Source organism: Pelodiscus sinensis, chromosome 15, assembly GCF_049634645.1.
Source record: "Pelodiscus sinensis isolate JC-2024 chromosome 15, ASM4963464v1, whole genome shotgun sequence".
Classification (NCBI taxonomy): domain Eukaryota; kingdom Metazoa; phylum Chordata; order Testudines; family Trionychidae; genus Pelodiscus; species Pelodiscus sinensis.
The window spans coordinates 39,333,207-39,356,657 of NC_134725.1; the positions used below are offsets into that span (position 1 = coordinate 39,333,207).

The following is a 23,451-nucleotide window of genomic DNA, read 5'->3' on the forward strand; positions in this document are numbered from 1 at the left end:
CACTGGACGTGCAGGGGCGCAGGGAACAAAGCCGAAGCATGAATCCTGCCAAGTGAGGGTGACGTTCCAGCAACAAAGCGTCATGGGACTACTTCCTGTGGTGTGGGGCCTGTTTGCTATCCCCTAATGCTGGCCCTGACTTTTAAGCAACTGGCTATGCAGAAAACCAGTTACTGTGGCACAGGCAAGCCTAGGAATGTACATAGCGTGTTGGGGGCCTCAGGAAGAACAAGGATAAGCACCCTTGATGTGGGTTCCACCCAAGAGGCACCAGCTAGCTATGCAGAATGCTGCTCGGGCTTGAACTTCTTCCTCTGTCCCGGGGGGAAACAGACCCAGGGTCTTTCGGGGAGGGCGGGAGTCCTGAAGCCCATGCAACTAAGTGTCTGTCTGATTTGAAAGCAGGGCACCGAAGCCACTGGGAAGGTCCTGTGCCTCCGGTGAAAGGCCTGGGAAGAGGAGCCAAGCCATCCGCCGCCTCCAGATGGCTGATGCCATGGAGCGGGCCACCAAGAGTACCGTGCCCAAAGCCGCCTGCAGAGCCGCTCTGGCCACAGCAAAGCCCTCCTCTGTCAGGGCCTTGAACTCTTTCTTGAGGCCTTCTGGAACTCTGGAGGTCTCAAGTTTGGCATACGTCCCAGTGAGGGCATCTCATGTGCGGTGACTAGCGGCGTGGAGGTGAACATCGCTGCCGAGAGGTTGATCGAGAGCTGTACAACGAGCCAGGATGACTAGAACAGCTCAGCACCTGTGAGTATCTTCTGCACAGCGGCGGGTGCCTGGTCACAGGGAAGCACCCCTGGGATGGAGTGGCGAGTAAGGGTTTTAACTCTCCCTTCGCTGACCTTTGCAGGCTACGGAACAGACTCCTCTCAGACTGAGGCGGGGAACAGGACTGCGCAGCGCTTGGCAACCGAGGGGCAAACGGTGGCTTCCCTCTATGCCAAGGTCCGGGCAGTGCTGGGGGTGGAAGTACCACCCGGTTCAGGTGGTCTGTGCAGCTTGGAAAGCCTCCGGCATGGAAGGAAATGGACCTTCAGTGCCCGGGATGGTGGCCAGCCCGGGGAGCTCCATGCAGCCAGGGCTTTACCTTGCGGCCTATCAGCCAGTTGATACTATTTCTTGCCCTTGTTCTTGCGAGGGCCCAGGAGCTTCTCTCTGCCCAATTTCTTCTGGCGCTTCGCCAGAGCCAGGGGTGAAGACTGATACCAAGCTGTCAGTGTCGGGGGAGCAGAACCTAAATGCTGGTCCTGGGGAGCTAGCGCAGGCTCCTTCAGCAAGGCCCTGAGAGGGACTCCTCTGTTCTTGATGGTTCTGGGACGAAAGGACCTGCAAATATGGCACTTTTCCATTGTGTCCTTCTCCCAGACAGCAGAGGCAATCAGGACATGGATTGCTGACTGGCGTAGGCGTGTGGCAGGCAGTGCAGGCTTTGAAGCAGGGGAGCGGGCAGGTCCCACCCCAGGCTAAGTCTCTAAGAGAGCTAATAAATGCAAAACAGAACTATTACAGGTGCTTAAACTAAGGGAGATCACTATCTACAACACATTAGGAAGGGAATACTAAGCTACAGCCAAGGCTGAAGCAAGCTGTGTCTCACTGATGGCAAGAAGGAACAGAGCAAGCAAGGGGCCCAATAGTGCAGCATGTGCATGCCACTCCAGGGGGCACTGAGACCCGGGCCCCCATTGGTACTACTTAGGGGAAATATTCCAGCACCAGTGCATGTGGCCGGCCCCCCAGCCCCAACTAAAGCCCTGCCTCCTTCAATGAGGACCCCTCCCTGGCCTCAGAAGCAGTGGGAAGGGAGGCAACCACAGCCCAAGCTGGGCCAAGCTTCCCGGACCCAGGAGCAACAAGGAGGGAGGGGGTCACATGGCTCCAGCCTCCCTGGCCCAGGGAGGGAGGCAGCGGCGTGGCCCAAGCCACTCCGGAGTACGGGGAGAGCAGGCACTGGGGGCAGCAACCTAGGGTTGCCAGGTGTCCGGTTTTGAACTGGACAGTCTGGTATTTGAGCTTTCTGTCTGGGAAACAAATTGAGAAAATACCGGACATATAAATGTCGGTATTTTCTAATTAAGTTTTTATTATCATCATGAGTAACAGTACATAGTTGTGTACTGCCTGGCTGGTGGACGAGCGTGTCTACTAGCCAGGCACTACGTAATTACACAATAGAAAGGAGGGGGGCAGGGCCGGGGTAGGACGGAATCCCCGGGGCCGGACTCGCCTATGCGGCCCGCCGGGACCATGTGTGGGATGGGCAGTGGCCCGGGATCTGTGTGTGCCCGGGCCAGCCCCGCTCCCCGGTGGCCGATACCCCCCATCTGCTTCCCCTGGCCAGCCCCATTCTCCCCGACCTCCTCTCAGCCAGCCTCACTCCCTGGCAGTCAGTTACCCCCTGGCCAGCCCCGCTCCCCTCCCTGCCAGTCCCCCTGCCCCTGATCTGAGATCACGTGTATCCGGGATATTTTGCTAATCATCTGGTAACCCTACTGCTGCCATTTTTGCATTTACGAGAAAAAACAGTAAGGTAGGTCAGGTCATAAGCCAGTCAGACCCATCCATCCCTTTCTCCCTGCACAGAGATGTTCTCCACTGCATGATCCTTCTCCAGCGCTGAGGAAGAACGGATCCCTAGCGAAATCCCAGCTCCTTCTGTCTCAGTGATTACACTGTCCTGCTCCCTGGCCTGTAACTCTCCCGAATCCAAATCTGAACGGAAGTTGCTGGCAATTATTTGCCCACTGAGAAATATCTCAGTGCTACAACAACTTGGGGAGGGCAGGTTCTGCTTTGAACTCATGGGCATAATTGGGAAACCAGCTGTTTGTTCTTAGCTCCCCAGGCACAAATGCTTAATGCTAAAGAATGTTCTTTTGTTATCGGTCATTGGTGTTGTAAGAACCTGAGACATGGAGCAGGTTGATGCAAGAAACCCACACAGAGAAAGGATTCTTACTTACACATGTCACTCCTACGTCATCCAAGGCTAGGAAGATGTAGTCTCACCTCAGTGTTATAATCCCACATTATCATACAACCAATTTCTAGTTTCCATAAACCACCCCATATTGTGCAAGCGCAGACAAGGACTGGCACCCAAGAGGAGCTACCCTTTTTTTGGCTCCCTATCAGGAGAGTCTCCAAACTAGTAGACAATGAAGCAAAGGCAGGTAGGTGTTTAAGAGAAGTGCACAGAGGACAATTTTGCAAGCTTTTGTGGAGCCAAAGCATGCAAGCAAGTGACTAACAGCAGGCTCCCTTGAAGGGTCCTGCATTGTGGGGGATTACCTATATTAAGAGGTAGCTATAAAACCTAAAATAAAATAAAAAATTACATAGGGACTGTGCACACAGAGACATTCTGTGAAGCCCTGAATGCTAGCAGTAAGCTTTCTGAAGGAATAACAGGCCCATTTGAAGATCCATCTGTGCAGTGCCAAATAAAGCCACCTTTTGCGTGCTTATTTTCTCTCTCTCTCTAAACATTTTTGGGATATTCATTGGATTTTCTAATTTTTCACATAATCCTGCATCTAATCCTACAGTCTGTGCATCTCTGTCACAAGAAGCTATTCCAGGCTCACCCACATAAAGCACCCTGTTCACTGCTTTACACCGACAGGCAGCAGCAAGGCAAGCTACACAAATCCTTCTCCCCCAAGGTCTCTCAGTCCTATGCTGCAGAGACCATTTCCAAGAGTTCAGTCACCCTGAAATTGCCAGAGAGGGGGCGATGGGGATGCCTACTAGTATGCCGCAGATACCTGCCCACTCACTAAGGAGGCTGCTGGGTACGCTGTCTCAGAACAACTTTACTCTGCAAATGGTGTATAGCATAAAACAATAATGGCAGATGAAAAGTCTCAGATGCAAGCAAGAGATATGAACGGGGATGTGAAAAGAAACCGCAGGGCAGGAACACACAGGAAGGCTCAGCACCCATCAGACAATAATCGGTGTCTTTTGATGAGCTGGGAGGCAGCAAAGCTCCCCATCCCATCCTCTCCCCTCCTTCACTACAATTATTGTCACTAAAGCTGCCACTGGTTTCACCCTCTAAGCACTCAGTTTAGGGGACTGTTTTCACACCACAACAGCTACTTAAGTTGTGATAATCCCATTCTGCTACTATAGGGAGTGTGGGAGAGGCAAAAACCCTGAAGCACAAACAAACTTAGGCAACTCTTAAAAGAGGCACAACCCAGTACAGCTCTGAGGACTCCCTGACAGCTAAAAACATCAGGAGTTACACTGCTTCAAACCCAGCTGGAAGGCAGGCTCTTAAACAGAACCTGCTAGCTTAGACACTCCCAAACCCGCACTTGCCCCCTCCTCCTGGCCAGACACCTACCCCCAGCCCACTCCTGCCCCTCCCAGCCAGACAACTATCCCAAACCTGCACTTGCCCCCTCCTCCTGGCCAGACACCTACCTCCAGCCTGCTCCTGCATCCTACCTTTCACCCAGATCCTGAATCCCTATCTCTATCCCATTCACTGGCAACCCTATCTGCACACTGGACCCCTCATTTTTAGCCCTACCCCAGAGCCTAGGGAGAGCCACAAATCCCCGAACCCCGGAACCCCAGAAGAGTTAGTCTGGCTTAAGGCCTTGAACCTCAGTCCCCTCTGGCCCTTGCCCCATCATGGGGCTGGAGTGCCAGAGGAGTGAGGTGTCTCAGTTGGGGGCCATATCAGTGAGGGTTGGGGGCTTTGGGAGGGTTGTTTTTTTGCTTCTCACTTGTGTGGTCCCCAACTGATTTTTCCATGGGTCAGTGGCCCCCAACCCGAAAAAGATTCCCTGCCCCTGCCATAAATAAAGACAATGTTGAAAGCTTTTGTGTTGGACATAATATTTTACTTTCATTAACAAAGAAATTTGGTAAACTAACATGAAAACGTAAAAGTGTCCAGCACCCATCTGGCTGCAGCGTCATAACACTCCTGCATCCCCCCACACCCTAGCCCTGAGCCCATCACACACCTGAACCCCCTGCCCTGACCCCCTCATACTCCTAAATCCCCAAACTCCTGCACCCCCACGTCCCCAGTCCCATGCCATAACACTCTTGCACCCCAAACACACCCCAACCTTGTACCCAGGGCTCATCATACATCCAACCCCCCTGCCCTGAACCCCTCATACATCATAATCCAAACTCCTGCACCGCCACATCCCCAGCCTTTGCCATAAGATTGACAGGAGACTGCCTGAATGTGTGGGTGAAGCTGGATTTGACCAGTGATGATGAAAACATCAAAGAACTGTGTGAAAAGATGCAGCAGCAGAAGTCCCATTACATACAGTCTGGGAGTACAAAGTTTCATTTCATACTCTCTATTGACCATTTGTTCTGAATTGTGATGGAGTTTGGCTCTGTGGTTTTAAAAGGTCCAAAAGCTATCAGGGTTTTGCCAGTGCAGCAGAAGAGATTACTGAAGAAGCTGTTAGCCCAGGACTGGATAATAGCTTATCCCACTCCTTACCGTCAGTGTGGGAAGAACAATGCTCACAAAGTTATTAATCCTGCAGGAGGGCTATTTGCTCTCTGTGCTCCGGCCTTGAACAAACAAAAACAAGTTTTGCAGACAATATAATGAATGCTGCAGCCCATTTCGAATCCCTTCCCCTCCCCCCATCACCTCTTTCAGTGCTAGTCCACAGGTGCTAACATTACCCCAAAAGTTTCAGGTGCCAGAGAGCAATTACTGACCATTCCATCTGATTTTATCAGATAAAAGCCCTCAGGACAGTGATAATGGCTGCAGCTATTTGGGCATTAGAAGTGGTAGAGGTAAAAATACTAGAACTAGACCATAATATTTCAATATTTTCTCCTTAACGCTGTTCAGTCATTGGTCATTTCAGTATCAAGTCTGAGCAGATCACTCAGAACAACACATTTCGTTAACTGAACTTCCCCTCTATTTACAAAATGTTCATGAGCAGCACATGAAATTCTCAGAAGAGTTACTTATCTGGGAAGCCACTCCCAAATCCGTGTGACACTTGTTTCCCTATAGCAGGGGTGGGGAACCTTTCTGGGGCAGGGTCACTGACCCACAGAAAAATCAGCCAGGGGCCCCACACAAGTGAGAAGCTGACTGAGAACCCCGTGGCCCCTGGCTGAGAAGGAGAAAGACACTCCTCCCATTCCCAGGCATACCAGAGCCTGAGGGGGTCCAGGCTAGTAGACTGTGTGTGCTCCAGCACCGTGGGGAGGATGGCAAGCCTCAGGAGCCAGAGCCAAGCAAGCTAAGGGCCACATCCAGTCCCTGACCCTTAGGTGCCCCCCCCACTCCCCTGTCCTATAGCAGTGGTTCCCAACTTTTTTTATCCCACTATTGGTTCACAAACTTTTGGTGGACTGGTAACATTTTATTTGCATATTCATTGTGCAAATAATGAATATGAAAATATGCAAGATTATTACCAGTCCACCAAAATCCCAGGCTTCAGCTTGGCAGTTGCCAGATGGCAGACAGCTGCTGCAGATGAAGCCAGCTGCTTTTGGCTGCTCTGAGGGCTGGGGTACACCCTGACCCCAGAGCCCCCCAGTGCCAGCCCTAACTCTTAAAGCCCCCCACCCCTCCACTAACCCCAATGCCAGCCATTGACCCCAGAGTCCCCTGCATGCAACCCCCTCGTGTCAGCCTCCAGCCCTCAGAGTCCCCCAATGCCAACCCCCCATCCCAAATGCCTCAGTGTCACCCTCTGCCTCTTAAAGCACCCCACCACCAGAGCCCCCCCCCCAGCGCCAGCCTCCGGTTTCCAGAGCCCCACTGCACCCAACCCCCCAGAGCCCCTCCGACTGTCAACCCCCAGTCCCCAGAGCCCCCTTGTGCCAGCCCCCTGCCTCTTTGAGCTCCCACCCCCAAAGCTCCCCACACTAGGCCCCCTGCAGAGCACCCAGTGCCTGCCTCACTCCCCTCAATTAGCCCTCCATTGCCTCCCAGCCGCCGGCTGAGCACTGCTGCCGAGTCACGGCTGCTCCAACGCTGCCGTGCCAGACTCCGCACAGCCCTCCCGCTGCACAGCGATCTGCTCTCCTGTGTCCAGGAGGAGACCTCGCCCCTGACTGGTGCTGGGTGGCTGAGAGGAGGGGAGGACAGGCCTCTCCCAACAACTGCAGCGGTAGGGATCCAGCCCAGGCCACTAGGGCTGCTGCAGCCTGGCAGCCAGCAGTTCTGGACTGCGGATCGGCAACTGGGAGCCACTGTCCTACAGGATGGCTCTAGAGCAGTTTGTTGCAAATACTCAGCATGTGAACACTGCTCACCTTATACAGTTCTGTTTCTGTCAGCCAATGGAATGCAAATTATATGCAAAACAGACTAGTTAAAACAAACTTTTCATGGAACATTTGATCTGGGCGCAATTTCACGCAAGTTAAGTGGGACTGCTATATTAGCCACAGAAACATGACCACAGATTTGACACTGATTTTGGAAAAATGTCATCAGAAGTCTTCCTCCACTTCCCACCTGACTAGTCACCACATGCAGCGAAACCCCTTCTGACAAGTCTCAAAACTCTGCTGCCTGAGGGGACGGGGGAAGATTTAGGGAACTTGGATTGCGAAGCAGCCAACTGACAAGAAAATGCATACATCAACAAGGGCCATTGGCCACTGGCTGTGGAGCAGGCCTGAATGTCTGAATTTTCCCAGTGAGCTGTACCAGTCCCATCTTCATGGAAGGTGGTGGCAGAATTCACACTGCGAGTGTCCAACAAGGCAATGAGCAGAGAAAAAAGCTGGTGAGTGCTGCAGGAGACAGAAGCGCTGTAATTCTGGCCACACACCAGGGACCTGACGTTGTGGAGGGAATATATTTAATTTGCATCTCATGTCCTTACCACACAGCACTGCAAGATGCTGCCCAAACAGAGCAAGGCAGGCGCACTTTCAGTGTGAGCGTCAGGGAGGAAGTGGCAGGGACGGTGAAACAGCTTCAAACAGAGGGGGAAGCAGCATGCTCAGTGTTAAACCCCTCTCTGGTGTTCACTGGGGAGTCATGCTAACACACAACACATGCTAACATGCCCTGGGCCCACGGCTGGGTATGAAAGAGGGAGGGAGGGACTACAGAGCAGGAGGGAAAACAGCCCAAACATTTGACAAGAGTTGTTCCACGGGGGCAACTCAGCAGTGAGTGTAGCCCACCCCTGGGGAAATCCTCACAGCATCAGGCTTCTGAAACTTCACACAAGAAGAAAAAACCTAAGCGAGGGAGCTGTGTTAGTGTAACTTTAAAGAGAGCAAGAGGTCCTGGAGCACCTTAGAGACTAACCAACATTCACAGAATCATAAGCGTTCAGAAGTAAAACCCATTGTATCGGGTACACTGGCGTGGGTGTGACTCACAAAAGCTCGTGATTCTGTATCTTTTGGTGAGGGATGTAAACGTGTAACTGCTGGATTTTTTAGCGGTTACACGTTACACACAGGGGGGCTGGTGGGAGCACCAACTCCCGCCTACAGAGGCAGCAGCGCAGGCAGCAGGTGGCTTCCCGCAGGGAGCTGGCTTCCCGCACGTACTGGCTCCTCTTGCCGGCCTCCACAGCCCGGCGCTGGTGCCTCTGTATCAGGAGCCAGTGCTCGTGGGGAGACAGCTTTTGAGCTGTTTCCTCCCAAATCTGGCTCCTACCGGCCCTGCCCCCCACACTGCTGCCTCTGTGAAAAGCAGTCGGAAGGGGGCAGGAGGCTCAGCAGGAGCCACATGCACGGAGAGCCAGCTTAAAAGCCGGTTCCCCACGGGCACCATCTCATGCCCTCATATGGAGGCAGCCGGGCTGGGGGGGATGCATGTAACCATTAGGATTAATGGATGAGCCCAGGCTTCTTGGTTAATCGTGTTAATGGCTACACGCTAACATCCATCTTTTGGTTAGTTTCTAAGATGCCACTGGACTACCGGTTCCTCTCACACTAGGAGAGAGCGCGTTAGGTGATGTTCAGCAGATCTGCCAGACCTCGTCTTTTAAACCCTAGTCACCTTTGGGCGGCTGTGCACGGAAGCCATTTTCCACGTGTGGAGATGTGATCTGCACCTGTCGATTTAGGAGGAAAATGAGAGCCAGGCTCTTTCAGCCAGGTCAGATGTCTGGTGTCAACCATCACACATTAGCCCCGCACTTAGGTTCCAGATTGTACGATGTCCTGCTTGAGCAGAGAGTTAGAGCGGTCACTTTGGTCTGAAGGTGCACTGATACGCTGAAGAAACGAGCCTGTGAAGGGTTTTTTTTCCAAAGGGGATTACTCCTTCACCTTTTGGGGAGCAAAAGTTTGAGGGGCTTCCTAAATTAAAAAAATATCATCTTGCTAAGTAAAATCCTGAGCTATTCATGGCAGATTTGATTGGGTTATCACATCACACACATTCCAGGAACCCTCCTACCACACTGCAGGTAAGCATGTTTACTGCCACGTCCCAGACAGCACAATATCTGGAGAGATCAGCAGCTAGAGACAGGCAGTCACCTCTCCCCATTGGCAGCCGTGTTGGGCTTTGTTCCTTAGCTGGCTACACTTGTTGGCTGAACTGTCTCACAAAGGCCTCCAGAATCTGAGTGACTGGCAATGGTGCCCTTCAGACTCCTATTTGCTAGTCTCCAGTGATTAATGTGCATGCTTATACACCAGCATTCGCTCTCTGAAGTGCCCCCCAAAAAAGGCAGGAAGTACCCACCAGACACACATATGAGGGTGGAGAGGGAGGGAATCGGAGAAGCTATCTGCAAGGTGAATGCTTTACAGGCTTCTGAGGCCAGAACAAAGAGATTTCCCCCAGCTTGATGGAAAAGGGCAATGCCCCTAGGCAGTAGAGTGAAGGGAGAATGATTCAGACGGGTAACCCCTCATGTTTTTCACTCTTTTGCGCTAATAGCATCTGCACACTAGAATTAAAAAGGAAGATTTTCCAGCCTCTCTACAGAGATTCTCATAGGCCCTGCACCTAGGTTCCAGTTTGTAAGATGTGCCAGAATATCCCCTGTCACTGCATTTCCAGCCATGTCACTCTGCTTCAAAGGCTCACCAGGAGGTATGTGTCAATACCTTAGCCAAGGATATTAGGGAAACAAAGACACCTGATGTAAAACTGGAATTTAAATGAGAGCCTGAGGGGAGCACTGGTTGAATCTCTTGCCTGTCTCCTGAGATGTTCAAAAGTTTCAGAGGGGTAGCCAAGTTAGTCTGTAACAGGAAAAACTTAAAAACCAACAAATAGTCTTTAAGGTGCTGCCAGACTAACCAAATATGTAGATGGTATCATGAGCTTTCGTGGGCACAACAAACTTCTTCAGATGAAACTGAAGGCTGTGCCCTCGGAAGTTCATTATACTACCTACGTGTTTTGTTAGTCTCTAAGGTGCTGCTAGAGGATTTGTTGTTTAAGTTTTTCCTGAGATGCTGTTCAGTTTCACCCAACTCCAGCCCCACCTGAGTCAGAGACTATCAGCTGCTCTTTAGAACTGGAAGCTTCCATGCTGAAGGAATGCTGAAGGAACAAAACAAACCCCTCAGGAAAAGGAAAAGCTGAGGATTTTGACACAGGTCTTACAGCTTCTCTGTTCCTGCCATATCAGAAGCATATCCTAAAAGGTATAGGAGTTCCCTGAGTCTATGGAAAGAAGGCAGAGCTTTCATTGCACTTTGGCCAGTCTCATCCACTGCAACCAGACTGCGGAGAGAAGTAAAAAAGTAAGCATGTCTGCAGGACTGGAGTATACTGACCTAGCTCTGTATTACACCAGTTTAGCTCAATTTTTTAAAATATTCTAATTACACAAGGGTTTGCTCCAGTGTTGACACACTGAAGTTAATTTAAGCTTGGCGTATATCAATTTACCTTTAGTCAGTAAGAACTCTCAATCTTTTTCAACAGGTTTCAGAGAGGTAGGTGTGTTAGTCCAGTGTTTCTCATTCTTTTTTTTTATATAAAGTACCCCTTTTTCAAAAAAAAAAAGATAAGTACCTCCAATACCTACACTATTCAGACATACACATTTTTTTCTATCATTGCAACGCATGTGTTTAAACAGCTTAATCATAGCCAGGCAGGCGATGACATTTTTGGGTGTAAAAAGTACAAAAATAATAAAGCGCTGTAAAACTTAATACAAAAAATTCAGTTTTCTCCAAATGTCAGTTGTGTTGACATACCCCTCAGACTTCTCTCGAGTACCCCTAAGGGTACTCATACCACCAGTTGAGAAACACTGCGTTAGTCTGTTTCAGCAAAAACAACAAGGAGTTCAGGGGCACCTTAAAGACTAACAAATGCATTAGGGCATTAGGGAATAAGCTTTCATGAGCTACAACTCACTGCCTCAGATATGAGAGAGAGAGAGATTGTGACAACAGTGCTAATTAAATCAGAATGGAGTCAGGGGAAGACAGACTTAATTTCTGATCACAGATCCAGTTAACTGATATATATCATCCTGTTATAAAAAAATAAGTTTGTCATGTTCTGCCGATTTGCACATGCCTCAACCTTCATCCTGACCCACAGCGGATGCATGCAGATGGGGCTGCAAGCAATGTGAGGAAGAACATCCATAACACCCCTCTGCACTTTTAAATTCATTGACACCAAACGATTGAGTGGCTTCCCGTCTGCCTCCAATTCAAATCAGCATTTTGTTCGGAAACACTGTTCAGGCTTCTAAAAGAGAAATACCTACACCCACTGTTTTTGTTTTAATGAAACTGAACAGAATATTGCAAGAGAGTCAGGTCAAACAAGGGACCAAACACACATGCTTGTCTATAGGACAGTATCTGCCACGAGCACTAAGTTATGGCTGCTTTTACTATTACAGACACAGCCTATAAGCTACTAGGAAGGCAAAGGAGAAACACTGGGCAATAGCCCAAAACTGAATTATGGGAAGTGTGTTGTCACATTTTGAGGTTACATTACTCTTGTTTGCTGCTCCTTCCTCTGATCACTTTAGGCAGCATTGGCTAATAAAAGCATCCAAGAGAACTCCGCTACATGCCACAATTTGCCAGTTAGAAAAAATGCCCATATTAACAATTCAAATTTAAACCCACAAAGCAAGTAAATTCACAATGTGGCTCTCTTGATGCATAGGTATAAACGCATGCACAACTGTCAGAGCACTCCAGAATAGGAGGCAGCCTGAAAGGCCAGTCCCCTGAATTCCCGGCACTTAATGCAAACTCAGAACATAGCTGGCTTTGGGGAGGAAAGTGAGGGAGAGAGAAGGGAGACTCTGCGGCACAAGAGATTTAGGGACACAGCGGGGCATTGCTCAGCCCTTGTTCTGGGTCTTACCCATCTACATGCCCATGAGCAGGGCATGATAATGCTGCCCAGCAGTGACTGCCAGCCATGCGGACACAGGCAGCCCAGAGCTGAGCCAGCTGGGGCACTGGGTCGCACTGCTGTAACCCGAGCCCCGCAGCCACGGGAGGGCAGCAGAGGGGCAATGCCAGCCGGTGCAGTGCTCCAGCCCAGCTTGGCATCTCCCCTGCCGGGAGCCGGCTGGGCACAGGCAGCCAGAAGGGGTGGGCAGCAGGGGCTGAAACAACCGAACGCGCAGGGGAGCCCCGCGAAAGGGTGGGGGGTGCGCAGGGACGCGGGGCTCCGCGCAAGGCAGGAGGCGCAGAGTGTAAAGCGCACGGGGGGTGGGGGGCGCAGGGACGCGCGTGGCTCCGGGGGCGCAGCGCTGCGCGGGGGGGGGGGGGCGCAGGGACGCGCGTGGCTCCGGGGGCGCAGCGCTGCGCGGGGGGGGGGGGCGCAGGGACGCGCGTGGCTCCGGGGGCGCAGCGCTGCGCGGGGGGGGGGGGGCGCAGGGACGCGCGTGGCTCCGGGGGCGCAGCGCTGCACGGGGGGGGGGCGCAGGGTCGCGTGGCTCCGGGGGCGCAGCGCTGCGCGGGGGGGGGGGGGCGCAGGGACGCGTGGCTCCGGGGGCGCAGCGCTGCGCGGGGGGGGGGCGCAGGGTCGCGTGGCTCCGGGGGCGCAGCGCTGCACGGGGGGGGGGGGGGGCGCAGGGTCGCGTGGCTCCGCGCACGGGAGGCGCAGGGAGCAGGGCGCACGGGGAGCGCAAGCACGCGCGCAGCTCCGGGCGGGGAGGGGGCGCGCAGCGCTGCGCGGGGGCGGGGGCTGCCCCTTGCTCACTCACCAGCCGGCAGCTCCCGCCGCCCCGAGCCGCCAGCCCGCAGCAGCGCCAGACGCGGCGACGTCACACGCACGAGGGGCCGGGATCCCCGGGGCAGCCGCCTCCGCGCGGCCCGGCCCGCAGGGGTGGGGGCTGCGGCGGGGGCTGCGTGCGCGCGCAGCCCGGGGGAGGGGGGGCACGTGCAGAGGTGTCACCCCGGGCTCGTGTGGGCCACGTTCGGGCGCGCACACGCCCCGTGCACGCGCCGGGGTGTCCGGGTCGGAGTGTGCGTGCGCGGCTGGCACAGGGTCTGGGTGCACCTGTGGTGCATGGCGTGGGTGAGTTGTGTGCATGGGCGTGCGCCTGCAACTCTGTGTGCAAGCACGTGTGTGTGTGTGCGCGCTCCACTCCGTGCCTGGATGCACCTGTGGTGCGTTGTGTGTGAGTTGTGCCTATGTGTGTGCACATGCAGCTCTGTGTGCATGCACGCTTATGCATGGCACATTCACGCACTGCTGCCAGCAAGTGTGTCCGTTCTCCTTTCCCTCCCTGCAGCGGTAGGCGATGGGGAAAGCGCCTGTGCCGAGCGCCCGTCTGGCTCTCAGATCTCCCATAACCAATTAAATTTTGGCTGGACCTGACTTCTTATGGCTAAGTGTTGTGGCCTTACCTCCCTGCCTGCTTCTGGCTGGCACTGCTGCTTCATTGCTTCTGCCAAGCAGTAGGCATAGTGTCAGCTTCACCTTGACTTGCACTGGCTCCTCTTCCCCAGGCTGGCCATACCACCTCCTTTGGGCACCGCAAACTCAGCTGTGGAGTCGTCAGGAGCCATGTTCCTATTGCTGCATACTGGCCCCTTATCTCTCACCTGTTATCTATGGCCAGATACAGTGCATGCCAGTCACAGTGGGTGTGTCTGTGGTTAGAGCTGGGGATGTGAATGTTGATCCAGCCAGGACACCAGCCACAGATGCTGCAGGGTTGCGTCAGCAGCAGAAAGGGAGAGCTCCCCCCAAGTATGTGACCAACATCTTGGACAGCAGGCGTGTCCTCCGGGCAGCTGCCACCCTCCTCGCCATCAGCTATGCTCATTATCTTCAGTGCCCTGGTGGTAGGAAAGCTAGCACAGGGCTGTCTCCTCGGGCTGCTCCCAGTGCAGACGTGCCATCAACAGCTGTGTTGTGCAGTGTCCCAGTGTCTTCTGGAACAACCACAGAAGAGACATGGGGTTATGTCTACACTACTCCCTATGTTAGTATAATTTACATCACTCCGGGGTGTAAATAAACCACCCCCTGAGCAACATTAAGTTACACTGACCTGGAGCACCATGGCCACACCACACACAGCTACTGCTGCTCATCAGGCTGGATTCATTAAATCAACAGATGAGCTCTATCCCATTGGCTTAGTTAGAGCACCTCCCCTGGAGAATTTACAGCACCCGTGGGCAACTAAGACTAGTGAATGAGTCACATGAATGACCTCATTGTGCTTGTGTACCTAGAATGTGCAGGGGAAGCTGATTGCACCGTAGCAGTGTGTAGCCAGACAGGAACCCCCCTTGTAACATCCATTTTTGCTTGCCTGGAGCACACAGGGCACACAGAGCAGAAGGCCCAGGCTGCTGTGACCGTGAATGGCTGTAAACAGAGATACGCCAATTGCTGACCAAGAGGCTGCCAAGGAGTGCCCTTGACTCAAACCCATATTGATACGAACACACATCCGTCCGTGGGGGGAGGAATCTCTCGCCCAGTAAAAATGTCTAGTATTCACAATTTAGATATCTCTCTTGCAAGTGTAAATTAACTTGAAACTTGCTTGTAAGAACTGGCGCCACAAAACGGACCAGTACAATTTGGCATCTTAGATAAGAAAGAGGATACGGGCCCCCAGGGGTATAAAGATAGGTCCAGCAGCGCATTTTCTCTGAGTGTCAATCTACCATCTATCTGCTGGTCGGGTTAGGTGTTTGATCTCCCGAGGTTCCAAGGGGAACCTCGTATTCGTCTTTCCTAGGAATTGAGAGACCGGCCCTGGCCTGACACGCTGGAGTCGAGAGGCACAGAAAGGGGTAAAAATTGTAGCTGGATGTGGTCCTTTGCTTAAGTATATATATACATAGTGTTAGAGCTCTTTAAAGATTAAGCTGTCACTTGGTACCATTATTTCTATTTTCTATCTTTACCTTTTTCCTGTGATCATTTTTAAGACCTATATATATATATATTTGCTAGCATTTAAGAAATAGAGCAATAGCCATTGTAACCATATGCTTTTATAAGTCTTTTAATAAACCTGTAACTGTTTAAGCTTTAACCTGACTCCTTCAGTTGCTGTAATAGAACCAAGCACAATTTAAAAGAATTTCAGCCGGTCATAAAGGGACAGACATAGGGAGAGCTTGGGCGTTTGGATCTGTGTCACTCCCAGGTGACAGATCCGTTGGGGCACTTCTCAGCCTTCCCCAGGCTGCCCGCTGCGAAGGAACTTTGTGTTCTAGCAGCTAAAATCTAAGGTGTAATAAGCTCTTCCTATAAAGGGGCGTCTGTTGGCCTGCAGGCCACCCTCTGCGACGGGACCCCTGTCCTAGCAGTAAAGACACGGACGTTAAACCTTTTCTCGGAAACACACACACACACACACACACACACTGCCCTGACCGTCGGCTGACACAGTGCTGGGATTACATGCAGAGAGAGTGCACAGCTCTCACCGTCAGTGCTGTGAGCAATCAGCCGGCACCTTGCCGCATGTGTCCTAGCTTCATGTGGGTATCACTTAAGTAACATTGGTAGGGAAAAAAACCTATGTGGATGGAAACCAGCAGAATCTGGCAACACTACCCGTGGGCAACAGTAAACAAAATGTCTAATAGGCTGCACGCAGAATCCCGATGGGCCGCATGCTGTTCACAGGTTGCTCACCAATGATTTACAGTGATGCAGCTCTGTAAAGCTCTCTAGTGTAAGCCGTCACCTGTGTCAGACAGTCCATCCTAGGTTGTACTCTCTATACCACATTCAGCCTAGGGACTGACCTTGGTGAATCAATGAAGCTTTGGGCCACGTATCATCTGGTGGAGTCATAGGCAGCGGTGACAGAAACTTAACATGCCTTACAGGTCCTATCCTATTGCAGCCTGGGTCCCTGCAGCGATTTAACTAGCTCCCTGCTGGCATTCAGCCAGCTGTTGCCAGAGCTTCGCTGTAGGGCTCACCCATTTATTTTCACGTCTGGTCGTAGGCCTGGTCTACACTAGATAATTAGAGCAGTTTAACATAAAAACTACTGCGGTTTTTGCCTTCTGTTGGTATCAGTCCACCTAGACAGCAACTATTTAAAACTCGTCCTTCAAGCACACAATAAAAAGGGAAGAGGATTGGCATGTGGTCATTAAATCCCCTTGCCCAAATGGAGGTTGCCAAAAATACAGAGGTTATAGTACCACCAGTACTTTCCCTGCCCACTGTCTTTCCGGTGGATTTTACTGTCCGTGTAGCAGTTTCAAAGCTTTAATTTCCCCTTCTGCAAGCCTGTTCCTTTTGTGTCATGCTAACAAATTCAATCTTTGCCAACTGCTTCCAAGAGTCTCACTTCTAAGTGTTCCACTGGCAATCACGGTTACAGCAATTACCTTTCAGGGAAATCGCAGTGTGCTGCTGAAGAGGAAGTTCTGGGAATGGGGGAGAAAGGCATTGTGTGGCTCAGATGAGATCAGCCCCCTAAGAACTGTAAAAAAGCTGAAATAGTGACAGTCCCAGTTTTGCCTTCAACTCACTGCATAACTGCGGGCCAGTCGCAGGTAGGTGTCTTTCCCTTCATGGGGTTAACACTATTCGCCTGCTTCCTTGGGGATTAATTAGATAAATCACTGGGAGGATTCAGCTGCTAAAGTGCTTTGAAGAATTATAAATAGCGATTGAAAAGCACTCTCCAGAGAGAAGTGGTAAACGTCACTACACAACGCACACCGAAAGGGGAGAGGAGCCAATGCTGGAATAAGAAGACATGCTAGCCACAAACCCATGGTGCAATGCACCAAGGGAGAGGAAGGGCTAAATCCTGCTCTGTCAGCAGCCTACGCAGCCACCACTGGGTGGAAGCTAGGGCAAAAATGAGAAGTTGAAACGCAAGGGACACAAGCGGGAAGAAAAAAAAGCCAAAGAAATGCAAAGGGGTGTGGAGTGGAGAGAGCTTAGAATCAAAGAAACAACAGCCTAGCTTAGCAAAAGAACCATGAGTGAGAGACGCAGGCACAGAATGGGGAAAGGTAGGAGAACAGGACCCAGCTAAACATGAGTAAAGGAGGAACGTGAAGAGGAGAATAAACGTCAGAAAAGAGGAACCATCCCTGTCCGCTACTAGAAAAGGGGAAACCAGGAACAGGAAGGCAGGAAAGGAGCATTTGGAGAATAAATAAAAAGTGCTGGGGAATAAAACTCCTTAGAGACCAAAATGCTTTCTAATTGATTCTGATAATTGGAGTTAATTCTATATAGTTTTCAGTCTAGGTCAGCCCAGCATTGCAAATTCTAGACCAGAAACTCAGCGACTGTCAAATGATGGTCGGTATAGTTCTGCTGACTGCCACCAACTGAGAATGGACCAAGAGCACCAGATGTGTTTTTGCTGCTTCAGGGGAAGGGAACAGCTATGGGTAATGCCCAGAAGGAGAAACTCACTAATGTACCAGGCAGCATTTGGCCACGTCCAGATAGCTGCCAAGGAATAACTCCTGATTGTGAAGAGGAATAAGCTTATTTATTTCAGGAGTTATTATTTCAAAACTAGCCAATTAGCCCGTCATAAGACGAGATTTTCAGGTCTTCTCTCCTGAGCTCTCTCGCTCTGTCTCTCTCTCTCTCTCTCTCTTCCTACTGCCTCCCCCCTCTCTCTCAGCTCTCCTCCGCCTCCTGCCTCTCTCTCTGTCTCTTTCTCTTCTCCCTCTCCTGCCTGTCACTCTCCCCTCCGTCTCTCCCCACTCCCCTTCTCCTTCCCCTTCCCCCCCGCCATGGCGCTTGGCTAAGTGCTGCCTGCTCAGCCGGGCTGCCACAAGGGAGGGGGGCAGGGCGTTGACGTTCACGGCCAGAGGGCGGGGCTGTCTATGTCACCACCCCTCTCCCTCCTGCGGCAGCCTGGCTGAGGGGCACACCACTCAGCACCACGGCGGGAGGAGGAAGGGGGGGCGGTGACGTAGACGGCCCCGCCTCCTCACCGTGTACATCACCGCCCCGCCCCCCTTCCTGTCCCACTGGGCCCACCTGAGCGGCGCTCAGCTGGGCCCCAGCAGGGGAGCAAGTGGCAGCAAGCAGCCTGTGGCTGCACCCTCCTGCCAGGTCTGTTTCCTGCCCCCCTCCTCCCGTCCAGCCCCACGATCTCCGATCCCCCCCAGCTCTGCTTCTCACCCCCCTTCCTGCCAGCCAGCCCCACGGCCCTCTGGACACCCACCCCCAGCTCTGCTTCCCACCCCCTCTTCCTGCCAGCCAGCCCCACGGCCCTCTGGACACCCACCCCCAGCTCTGCTTCCCACCCCCTCTTCCTGCCAGCCAGCCCCACGGCCCTCTGGACACCCACCCCCAGCTCTGCTTCCCACCCCCTCTTCCTGCCAGCCAGCCCCACGGCCCCCTGGACACCCCCCGCCAGCTCTGCTTCCCTCCCCCTTCCTCCGGGCCCCCCTTCCTCCCCTACAGCCCCCGATATCCCCCCAGCTCTGCTTTCCACCCCCTCTTCCTGTCAGCCAGCCCCATGGCCCCCAGGACACCCCTCCGCCAGTGTTGCTTCCCTCCCCCTTCCTCCAGGTCCCTCCATCCTCTCCTATAGCCCCCTATCCCTGCCCAGATTTGCTTCCCACCCCCCTTCTGGCCAGCCCCTTGCCACCGCTTGCTCCCCCACTGGGGCCTGGCCGGAGCACCGCTCAGGTGGGCCCAGCGGGAGGAGTGGTCAGCTGTGTCCGGGTCGGCAAGTGGCCCTTTGGGGTCCACACTCCCCACCCAAAGGGCCGCTTGCTTAACCACTTGCTCCCGCACCGGGGCCCGGCCGGAGCACCACTCAGCTGAGTGGCACAACGCACCATGGAGGGAGGGGAAGGGGGCGGGGCTGGCCGGAAGGGGGGTGGTAAGCAGAGCTGGGGAGGTTTGGGGGCTGTGGGGCTGGATGAGAGCATGGGGGGGCCCGGAGGATGGGGAGAGGGAAGCAGCACTGGCGGGTGGAGGGTGTCCGGGGGGGGCGTGCGGCCCCAAACCGCCAGGGAGCAAAGGGAAGGGGGGGCGGGGCGCTGTGGCCAGGGGGCGTGGCCGTGTACGTCAGCGTTACAGATGCACAGACACTGGGCTACTATTATTTCAAAATAACCTGGTAGCGTAGACATGGCCTGAGGGGCAATCAAGGCTAGTGAGAGGACTGCACGAGTGGCCTTCTTCATTTTAGTTGGCTGCAAGATTGTTGTAGCCAAGACAGTCTCCTGGGACAGGGCAGTTTTGCTCACTGTGCGTGTGTCCCTAGAATTTGCAGGGGGAGCCGATTGCACTGTAGCAGCGCTGGGATGCAGAGGGTGTGCATGGCTCTCACAGTCAGTGCTGTGTGCAATCAGCCACCTCCTCACTGCGTTTGCCTTTGCTTTATGTCTGTGTCACTTTTGTAACACTGGTAGGAAAAAAACTATGTGGATGAAAAAGAGCAGAATCTAGCGATCCTGCACATGGGCAACAGTAAACAAAATGTCTTGAGGGGCACACATAGAATATCAATGTTGGGCCGCAAGTTGCCCACCACTGATCTAGACCATCCCTGAGAAGTGTCTGTCTAACCTGCTCTTAAAAGTCTCCAATGATGGAGATTCCACAACCTCCCTTGGCAATTTATCCCAGGCTACGTCTACACTGGCCCCTTTTCCGAAAGGGGCATGCTAATTTTACAGGTCGTAATAGGGAAATCCGCGGGGGATTTAAATATCCCCCGCGGCATTTAAATAAAAATGTCCGCCGCTTTTTTCAAAGTAGGAATAAGAGATCCTCCGGAAAAGGGCGCTTTTTCCAGAGGATTGGGGCCAGTGTAGACGCTCTTTTCTGGCTTTTCTAAAAGCCAGAAAAAAGCAGTGGACATTTTTATTTAAATGCCGCGGGGGATATTTAAATCCCCCGCGGATTTCCCTATTACGACCTGTAAAATTAGCATGCCCCTTTCGGAAAAGGGGCCAGTGTAGACGTAGCCCCAGTGTTTAATCACCCTGGGTATGTCTACACTACAAAGTTAGTTCGAACTAACGGACGTTAATTCGAACTAACTTTCATAGGCGCTACACTAGCGCTCTGTTAGTTCAAATTTAATTTGAACTAACGGAGCGCTTAGTTCAAACTAGGTAACCCTCATTCCACGAGGATTAAGCCTAGTTCAAATTTACTAGTTCAAATTAAGGGCTGTGTAGACCCTTAATTCGAACTAGTGGGAGGCTAGCCCTCCCCAGGTTTCCCTGGTGGCCACTCTGGCCAACACCAGGGAAACTTGTCTGCCCCCCTCCCGGCCCCGGACCCCTTAAAGGGGCACGGGCTGGCTACGGTGCCCGTGCCAGGTGCAAGCCTGCCAGTACCCAGCCAGCAGACCCTGCACCTGGCACGGATCGAGCCACCCACCCGATGCCCCCCAGCCCTCCCCCTCTTCCCGGGACCAGGCTGGCGGCTCCTGGGAGCTTGCCCGGGACTGCAAGAGGCGGGCACCCGCGTGGGCTAGTGCGGACATCGTGGACCTCGTCCACGACCTCCGCACGAGGCACAGGAAAGTGGCCGTCTAGGGCAGGAGAGCTGCCAGCCTGGCCACCCAGGAGCAGGTGTGCATGAAAATCAAGAGAGGGATGGCACGAGACAAATGGCTTGGTCACTGTCTTCGGTCCATCCCCTCCAGGGTCCCTAGGGTTGGCCACTGTCGGCAGACAGGCTACTGGGCTAGATGGACCTTTGGTCTGAACCAGGACAGCCATTGTAAGCTCAGGGCTCAGGGTCGGGGGTCTCAGTGGACCACAGCCTTCCACAAACCTTGGGCAGGGACACCACTCCTACCCCCTGGCTAAGACTACTCCATGGACCCAACCTCCATGACTTGATCTCACTTCCCTTTAAACTCTGTTCTAGTTCTAGCCTTCACAGCCTCCTGCAGCAAGGAGTTCCACAGGTTGACTCTTTGCTTTGTGAAGAACAACTTTCTGTTACTAGTTTGAAGCCTGCTACCCATTCCTTTCCTTTGGTGTCCTCTAGTCCTTCTTTATGGGAACTAATGAAGAACTTTTCTGTATGCACCCTCTCCACCCCACTCCTGCTTTTAGAGACCTCTATCCTGTCCCCCTCCGTCTCCTCTTTTCTAAGCTGAAAAGTCCCAGTCTCTTTAGCCTCTCTTCATATGGGACCTGTTCCCAACCCCTGATCATTTTAGTTGCCCTCCCCTCTCCCAGCCTCTCTCTTCCCCTCTCCCACCTCCTTTTCCCAGTCTCCCCCAGTTTTGTTCAATGAAGACAGATTCCATTTTTGAACACAATTGTCCTTTATTTTGTACATCAAGAAGAGGGGCTAGGGAAGGGTAAGTGGAAGGAGGTGAGGGAGGAATGGGGTACACGCCCCCGATGGGGATGACTGGGCTGGCTCTGCGGGCTTTTGGGGTGGAAGCTCTCCTGCAGCCCCCCAATTGCCCCCTCTCCCCAGATGGCAGCCTGCGGCAAGTGCAGCCGGTCTGATGGCCGAGTGGTGTGATGTGCCCAGTGTGGGTAGTCCGGGCAATCCAAGCCAGGACTGCTTTGCAAGCGGGGCACCCCTGAGAACTGTCTGTCTGGGGTGGGGGTCAGGTCCCTTTAAGCACAGCCCTCGGCTAGCCTGAGACAGCATCTCCACGCTCTAAGTCCTCCTTTGATGCCCTGCCGGCACTGCTTCCAGCCATCCTTAAGCCTGATTCAGGGTCCACTTAATGTGGACATGCTAGTTCGAATTAGCAAAACGCTAATTCGAACTAGTTTTTTAGTCTGGATCCGTTGGTTCGAATTAGGTTAGTTTGAATTAACTAATTCGAACTAAGTTAGTTCGAATTAACGTTGTAGTGTAGACGTACCCCCTGACAGTTAGGAAGTTTTTCCTAAGGTCTAACGGTACCTCCCTTGCTGCAGTTTAACCCCATTGCTTCTTGTCCTATCCTCAGAGGCCAAAGAGAACAATTTTTCTCCCTCCTCCTTCTAACAATCTTTTATGTAGTTGAAAACTGTTATCATGTCCCCTCTCAGTCTTCTTCAGATTAAACAAACCCACAATTCAAATCTCAGAGCTCATATTTTCTAGACCTTTCATAATTTTTGTTGCTTTTCTCTAGACTTTTCCAGCATGCCCATTCCTTTCCCAAAGTGTAGTGGCCAGAACTGGATGCAACATGTCTGTTGAGGACTAATCAGCGTAGAGAAGAACAGAATTAATTCTCATGTCTTGCTCACAACACTCCTGCCAATACATCCCAGAATTATGTTTGCTTTTTTTTTGCTATAGTTTTACACTGTTGACTCATAGTTAGCTTGTGATCCACTATGACCCCCAGATCCCTTCCTAGGTAGTCATTTCCCATTTTGTATGTGTGTAACTCAGGGTACGTCTAAACTACATGGCTACGTCAATGGAACTATGTAGATTTGTTTGTTCGACAAAGGGAAATGAAGCCACGATTTAAATAATCGCAGATTCATTTAAATTTAAATGGCTGCCGCTCTGAGCCGACAAACAGCTCATTAGCTGTTTGTCGGCTCAGCTCACTAGTCTGGACGCTCCCCTGTCGACATGAAAGCCCTTTATCGACCTCCCCAGTAAACCTCATCCTGATCTGCTGTTTGTTGGCTCAGTGCGCCAGCCATTTAAATTTAAATGAAGCTGCAATTATGTAAATCACGGCTTCATTTCCCTCTGCAGATCAGCCTAATCTACATGGCTCCATCGATGGAGCCATGTAGTTTAGACACACCCAATGGTTCCTTCCTAGGTTACCAGTGGAAGTGGAAATTGCTAAAAGCCAAGAGAGACATTTAAAGTATTTGTAGTCCTGCAGGGGCCCAACATGGGAGGGAAAAACAGGAGTGACTGGTTAAAGGGGACAGAGGAGGAACTGACTCCATGACCCTCCCCCTCCCAGCCTGGGAAAGGGCTGGGACAACCCCACTCTACCCCAGGCCTCACCTTTCCCTGCCCCTGTTCTGTCCCACCCCACCCCACCCCACCTTTCCCCAATTGATGGAGCCCTGGGGACTAGCAGAGCTGGGGTTCTGGTGCTTGCAGTGGGGGTCTGGCCCCCCACA

General features: G+C 52.6%; 1 protein-coding gene across 1 annotated transcript in view; it reads right to left on the reverse strand.

Moving 5' to 3' along the window:
* The window catches only part of TPST2 (tyrosylprotein sulfotransferase 2), a 62,279-nt gene extending 48,965 nt beyond the window's left edge, over positions 1-13,314 (reverse strand). Inside the window, exon 1 of the mRNA XM_075898895.1 lies at positions 13,161-13,314. The gene's annotated coding sequence lies outside the window, so the exon portion shown is untranslated. The remainder of the gene's footprint in view (positions 1-13,160) is intronic.
* Between the last annotated feature and the right edge of the window lie 10,137 nt (positions 13,315-23,451).